This window comes from Rosa chinensis, chromosome 5 (genome assembly GCF_002994745.2).
Source record: "Rosa chinensis cultivar Old Blush chromosome 5, RchiOBHm-V2, whole genome shotgun sequence".
Taxonomy (NCBI): domain Eukaryota; kingdom Viridiplantae; phylum Streptophyta; class Magnoliopsida; order Rosales; family Rosaceae; genus Rosa; species Rosa chinensis.
Window position 1 is genome coordinate 47744700 of NC_037092.1, and position 7271 is coordinate 47751970.

Consider the following 7271-nt stretch of genomic DNA (forward strand, 5'->3'; position numbering starts at 1 on the left):
ATACACAGGGCGTGATGCTTCAGACATCAATACAAAACACTAGGAAAAATTTTCTTTAAAGAACAACAAGTAAAGATGCCCTCAACCCACAAGGTCAATACAGGCCCGTTCTCTAGAGTCACATATTACATTATAAATAGTTTACAAATTAAACTGAATGACAAATCAAGAAGTAAACACATCCACCACAACTCACTACACAGTGGAAGACTTAAAACTAAGATTACTCTTCGACGTCCACGCTACCGAATGCACCCCTCAGCTTCGAGGACGAATAATCATTATTCTAACCTGCACAATAAACCCTACACCATAGAATAGTGCACCGGGTTGAACAAAACAATCCCGGTAAGCTTTTTAAGGTCGTATGAGTAAACTCAATTAAAATGACTCACGTCACTCATGCTCCACCTATTTTTGTTTGTGCCCACTTACCCAAACCACCAGTGACACGACGCTTTTAGACTGCAAAAACAAATAAATTACAAATCATGCCGCCAGCCCCTATCAACAGCACGTCTTCATTGACTTTACTTTTTCAGATCTCTCTCTCTCTCTCTCTCTCTCACACACACACACACACTGTCACGCCCCGATTTTCAAACACAATTAATTATCAGAGTAAATACACAGGGAGTGATGGTTCAGATATCAATATAAAACACTAGGAAAAATTTTCTTTAAAGAACAACAAGTAAAGATGTCCTGAACCCACAATGTCAATACAGACCCGTTCTCTAGAGTCACATATTACATTATAAATAGTTTACAAATTAAACTGAATGACAAATCAAGAAGTAAACACACCCACCACAACTCACTACACAGCGGAAGACTTAAAACTAAGATTTCCCTTCGACGTCCACGCTACCGAACGTACCCCTCAGCTTCGACGACGAATAATCGATATTCTAACCTGCACAATAAACCCTACACCATAGAATAGTGCACCGGGTTGAACAAAACAATCCCGGTAAGCTTTTTAAGCTCGTATGAGTAAACTCAATTAAATGACTCACATCACTCATGCTCCACCTACTTTTGTTTGTGCCCACTTACCCAAACCACCAGTGACACGACGCTTTTAGACTGCAAAAACAAATAAATTACAAATCATGCCGCCAGCCCCTATCAACAGCACGTCTTCATTGACTTTACTTTTTCAGATCTCTCTCTCTCTCTCTCTCTCTCACACACACACACACACTGTCACACCCCGATTTTCAAACACAATTAATTATCAGAGTAAATACACAGGGCGTGATGCTTCAGACATCAATACAAAACACTAGGAAAAATTTTCTTTAAAGAACAACAAGTAAAGATGTCCTCAACCCACAATGTCAATACATGCCCGTTCTCTAGAGTCACATATTACATTATAAATAGTTTACAAATTAAACTGAATGACAAATCAAGAAGTAAACACATCCACCACAACTCACTACACAGTGGAAGACTTAAAACTAAGATTACTCTTCGACATCCACGCTACCGAACGCACCCCTCAGCTTCGAGGACGAATAATCGTTATTCTAACCTGCACAATAAACCCTACACCATAGAATAGTGCGCCGGGTTGAACAAAACAATCCCGGTAAGCTTTTTAAGCTCGTATGAGTAAACTCAATTAAAAGGACTCACGTCACTCATGCTCCACCTATTTTTGTTTGTGCCCACTTACCCAAACCACCAGTGACACGACTCTTTTAGACTGCAAAAACAAATAAATTACAAATCATGCCGCCAGCCCCTATCAACAGCACGTCTTCATTGACTTTACTTTTTCAGATCTCTCTCTCTCTCTCTCTCTCTCTCTCTCTCTCTCTCTCACACACACACACACACTGTCACGCCCCGATTTTCAAACACAATTAATTATCAGAGTAAATACACAGGGCGTGATGGTTCAGATATCAATACAAAACACTAGGAAAAATTTTCTTTAAAGAACAACAAGTAAAGATGTCCTGAACCCACAATGTCAATACAGACCCGTTCTCTAGAGTCACATATTACATTATAAATAGTTTACAAATTAAACTGAATGACAAATCAAGAAGTAAACACACCCACCACAACTCACTACACAGCGGAAGACTTAAAACTAAGATTTCCCTTCGACGTCCACGCTACCGAACGTACCCCTCAGCTTCGACGACGAATAATCGATATTCTAACCTGCACAATAAACCCTACACCATAGAATAGTGCACCGGGTTGAACAAAACAATCCCGGTAAGCTTTTTAAGCTCGTATGAGTAAACTCAATTAAATGACTCACGTCACTCATGCTCCACCTACTTTTGTTTGTGCCCACTTACCCAAACCACCAGTGACACGACGCTTTTAGACTGCAAAAACAAATAAATTACAAATCATGCCGCCAGCCCCTATCAACAGCACGTTTTCATTGACTTTACTTTTTCAAATCTCTCTCTCTCTCTCTCTCTCTCTCTCTCTCACACTGTGACGCCCCGATTTTCAAACACAATTAATTATCAAAGTAAATACACAGGGCTTGATGGTTCAGACATCAATACAAAACACTAGGAAAAATTTTCTTTAAAGAACAACAAGTAAAGATGTCCTGAACCCACAATGTCAATACAGGCCCGTTCTCTAGAGTCACATATTACATTATAAATAGTTTACAAATTAAACTGAATGACAAATCAAGAAGTAAATACATCCACCACAACTCACTACACAGCGGAAGACTTAAAACTAAGATTACTCTTTGACATCCACGCTACCGAACGCACCCCTCAGCTTCGAGGACGAATAATCGTTATTCTAACCTGCACAATAAACCCTACACCATATAATAGTGCACCGGGTTGAACAAAACAATCCCGGTAAGCTTTTTATGCTCGTATAAGTAAACTCAATTAAAATGACTCACGTCACTCATCCTTATAATTCCTCAATTCGTGAGACAATTAAAGCATTAACATTTAATTCCACAAAAACATGCTTTCACTATCTCAGTCTAACAAAATCAATAAGCAATCATCACAACACAAACGTCAAGTTCATAATAATCAAAATCATGCTCAATAATTTTCAAACCAACTAAAACCCACATGCTCTGTCTCTCAAATTCATTTTATCTCTTTCCCCACAAACTCCAATTACACAATTAACACCAAATATGTTAAACACTCTATGTCCCCACAATCTATCAGATCACCAATCGTTTGCCTCAACAGAACAACCACGAAATCACACTCACTCCCCTCAACATAAAGCGTTTGCCAAAATCATGGCATCTCAACTCATTTCACGATCGCTACGGATCACAACCCACAACCGTACACACAATAAGAATTAAACAAAATCAGTAATCCCTGCATAGAACTTAGTTCAGGAGATCATATTCAAACAATAAGTAAAAATCATAGTAATCCCTGCATACAAACTTAGTTCAGGAGATCACATTCAAACAATCAATTAAAATCATAGTAATTCCTGCATAGAAACTTAGTTCAGGAGATCACATTAAACAAACAAACGAAATCATAGTAATCCCTGCATATAGTTTAGTTCAGGAGATTACATTAAAATCAAACAAATGAATGAAAAAGAAAGTAGATAAAGAAATCACACGATAGAAATAAAAAAGAAATATATATATATATATATATATATAAATCAACCAACTCACGCAAAAATCAAGAATTCACCCTTCAACTCCGCATACACAATCTCACAAAATAACGCGTTTCAATTGTAGCCCGTCACCACCCAGGGTTATGGCATCCAATATAAACACCTCAAACGTAGCCCGTCATCCACTCAGGATTATGGCGTCCGATCTCATACCCTCACACTAGTCACCACACAGGTATTCACACAGATCACCGTACATGTACTCACACAGATCGTCACATAATATTTGTTTCCTCATCTCCCACAACCTCAACAAATAGCAAAACCAATTCCAAATAATATGTTCTCGTCTCCAAGCCATCATCAAAATCGAATCCTATATGCTTAATAATTTCTCCAAATCATGAATCAATCAAGTCATACAAATCGACACCACAATCAATAATGATTAAAGTCTCTCATGGACAATAAATGAAAGGATCACACTTTACTCAATTACTCTTTATCAACATCAACTCAACAATATATGATAATTTATATCTTCAAGAGAAATGCTCGGAATAATAAATCAATCAATCAAATAAATACTTCACCCAATGCCATATCATCCAATATATATATTCCACGTAAATATATATATACATAGTCACCCACACAGGTATGACTACTAATACCAACTATAGTTCACACATAGTAAAAATCGAGAAATTCATTTTTATATACTTAAAAACTCATTTTCTTAAAATCATTTTTCAAACATAATAATTAAATGTAATTAATGAAATTCCGTTCGTAAATGAACCATGTGAGATTTACCCACCTCTAATCCCCCTGCGTCTTCTCAACAATCCAAAAATAACGATTCACAAATCATTCGCCAATCAAAGCCGTCAATCACCTAATCAAATACGGTCTCAACATAGCACACAATTCATAAAACACACTTATACGAAGATCCAGCGGTTGGATCTTTACCCGTGACCACACAAAGTCATTGGGACAGTCCTACGATCAGTATATCAAAACTACAAGTCTATCAGACGCCCGATCTTCACAGATCACAAATCGAACGATCGAAATCGATCGAAATTGTAAAATTCATAACTTAATCATACGATCTCCAAAAATTTACATGCTATATATCAAAATGATCGTATCGACATGTAGAAGATTAAAATGGGCAAAAAATGCCATTGGGATCTCCGGAAGTTGCCAGAAAAGGCCGCCGGAGTTAGACGCAGAGCCTCCAACGGCGTTGGGGCCAGGCTATTCCTCTTCGTTTCATCGATCTGAGAAACTTTCATAACTAGCACGAAGTCAGAAAATGAGTGGAAGTGGTCGAAATGACCTAAAACAGTCCGGTTTGGCCGGAATTTTTGCAGAAACCGGTGAGAGCTCCGACGAGTTTGAAAACGTTCACCTCCGGTTCGGGTCTTTTGGAATCTTGATCAGAAACTCAAGGGGAGTTCAAAAAGCTAAGAATATCGAAGATTGGTGACCTAGAACTCGGGATATTCCCATCGCACCCCAAGTCGGCCGAAAACGAAAAACGTACTGCCGCCGCCGCCACAAGCCACAAGACGGCGCAAGGCTGCCACAAGAAGCTGCGCAAGGTTGAGGTGAAGCCAAAGGAAGTGGTTTGGTGTGGTTTGGTGGCCGGAGCTGCGAGATATTGGCCGGCAAAGTGATGACCTGTTTTGGGCTTGGGAGAGAGAGAATGAAGAAGCTGAACAGTGCGGCCGACAGAAATGGAAACCCTAAATTTGGAAACTTTCCATTTATATATATATACCCAAAATGGAAACACTTCCAAATGCGATAACTTCTTCATACGAACTCCGATTCTTGCGTTCCGCATATGCACGCACTCTTATCGATGAGATCTACAACTTTCGTGAAGGAAGTTTCCTCAAACTCCGTACGTATAAAAAGTCGACTTCGTAACCCCCCTAAAATGTGCATTTCGAATAATTGTTCGCCCGAAAATAACTTCACTCCACCCTCGAACCATGAAATCGTACTAACGAACACTTTATTAATTCAAGGAAATTCCAAGACATTAATAACTTTTTTTCGGGGTCTTACACACACACACACACACACTCACTCACCTCACTCTTAATCTCCGATCAGTGTGCTGGCTCAGTGGCCATCGTCGACGACCTCAAGGATCCTTCAGTCGAGAAGCTGCACGCGCTGTCGAAATAGGCAGTGAAACTCCGGTCCAGCTCTTAGGCGGTGAGGCTCTTGGACGACGTCGCAGGCCGACCGGGAATCATGATTGCCGGTGTCTTTGCGATGGATTCTCTAGCTCCTGCGCTAACATCCTCCGGTTTCGTATTCGAATTCTCCTAGCCCTCCACCACCGCAACCAGGTTTGAAGTCGGATCCTCACCTTTGGAGTTAGCCTGCGCCTTCACGACGTCCCGTTTGCTTTATATACCGGTGATCTGAAAACAAATTCATGCCCTTGTCGTCAAGGTCGAGCAGATATGTGATGTCTTTGTTGGGTGCAGTGTCTTTGATATGTATTGAAAGACTGGTCTCAGAGATGATGCCCAGAAACTGTTTGATAAAATCCCTGAGAGAAAACTTGCCACTTGGAATACCTTCATGTTGAATGCACTGCAGGAGGGGAGGCCGAATTCGATTACCTTCTGTGCATTTCTCAATTCTTGTTCGGATACGACGGCTTTGGAACTTGAGAGATAGTTACATGGGTTTGTAATGCAATGTGGGTTTGGGAAAGATGTGTGATGTGTCAGTGCTTAATGGGCTTGTGGATTTTTACGAGAAATGTCGGACTTAGACCAATCCATTTTTCTCATTCTTATTTCTAGGGGACAATAATCATATTATTGGGGGGTAATAATCATATTATTAGGGGGCAGTAAAGTTTCTATTGGGGGTAATAATATGATTACCGGACATTAATAATATATTTATTTAGATAAACCTCCGATAGCTTTCAAAATTCAAAACATCTTCATTTTTCACAAATCATTGATCCCTAATGAAGTTGTTATTGGGGAGCAAAAATATGATTACTGGGGGGCAATAATATGATGACTAGGTATTATTAGGGGGTAATAAAATCAGACGTTGGTCACCATATTCGGAATTCCGATCATCGGACGCCGGATTACTGTCACCCGGTCGCCGGAGTTCGATCACCGGTGGCCGGAGACCGCGGCCGGCCAGTGGTCACCGGAGCACATCAAGGTGGAGGATGACTTCTCTCTCTAAGTGAGAAAGAAGGAGAGGGCAAAAAAGTCCCAAAATAAAAATAAAATAAAAAGAATTAATTGGGTATTAGGGAAATAATCCCTTAGAGTGTTTTGGGTAAATGAGGTTAAAAAAATGTTAGTGGAGCAAGTGGGCAATTTAGTGCCTAAAATTGGGTAAATGATCATTTCCCCATTATTTTTACTTGTTGGAGTAGTTTCGATACCATGTCCCCCTTTAAACTGCCATTAATGACATACTAGCATTTTTCATACATGCTCTGCATGTGTAATAGTTTTTTTTTATTTTAAGAAAATAAAAAAATAAATGAAATAAAACAGTTATTGCAGTGAGAGAAAACTGGGGATTGTGAGATCATTTTTTTAATAAAAATCTATTTTGTAATTGTCATATTTACCCTTGTAATTTAATTT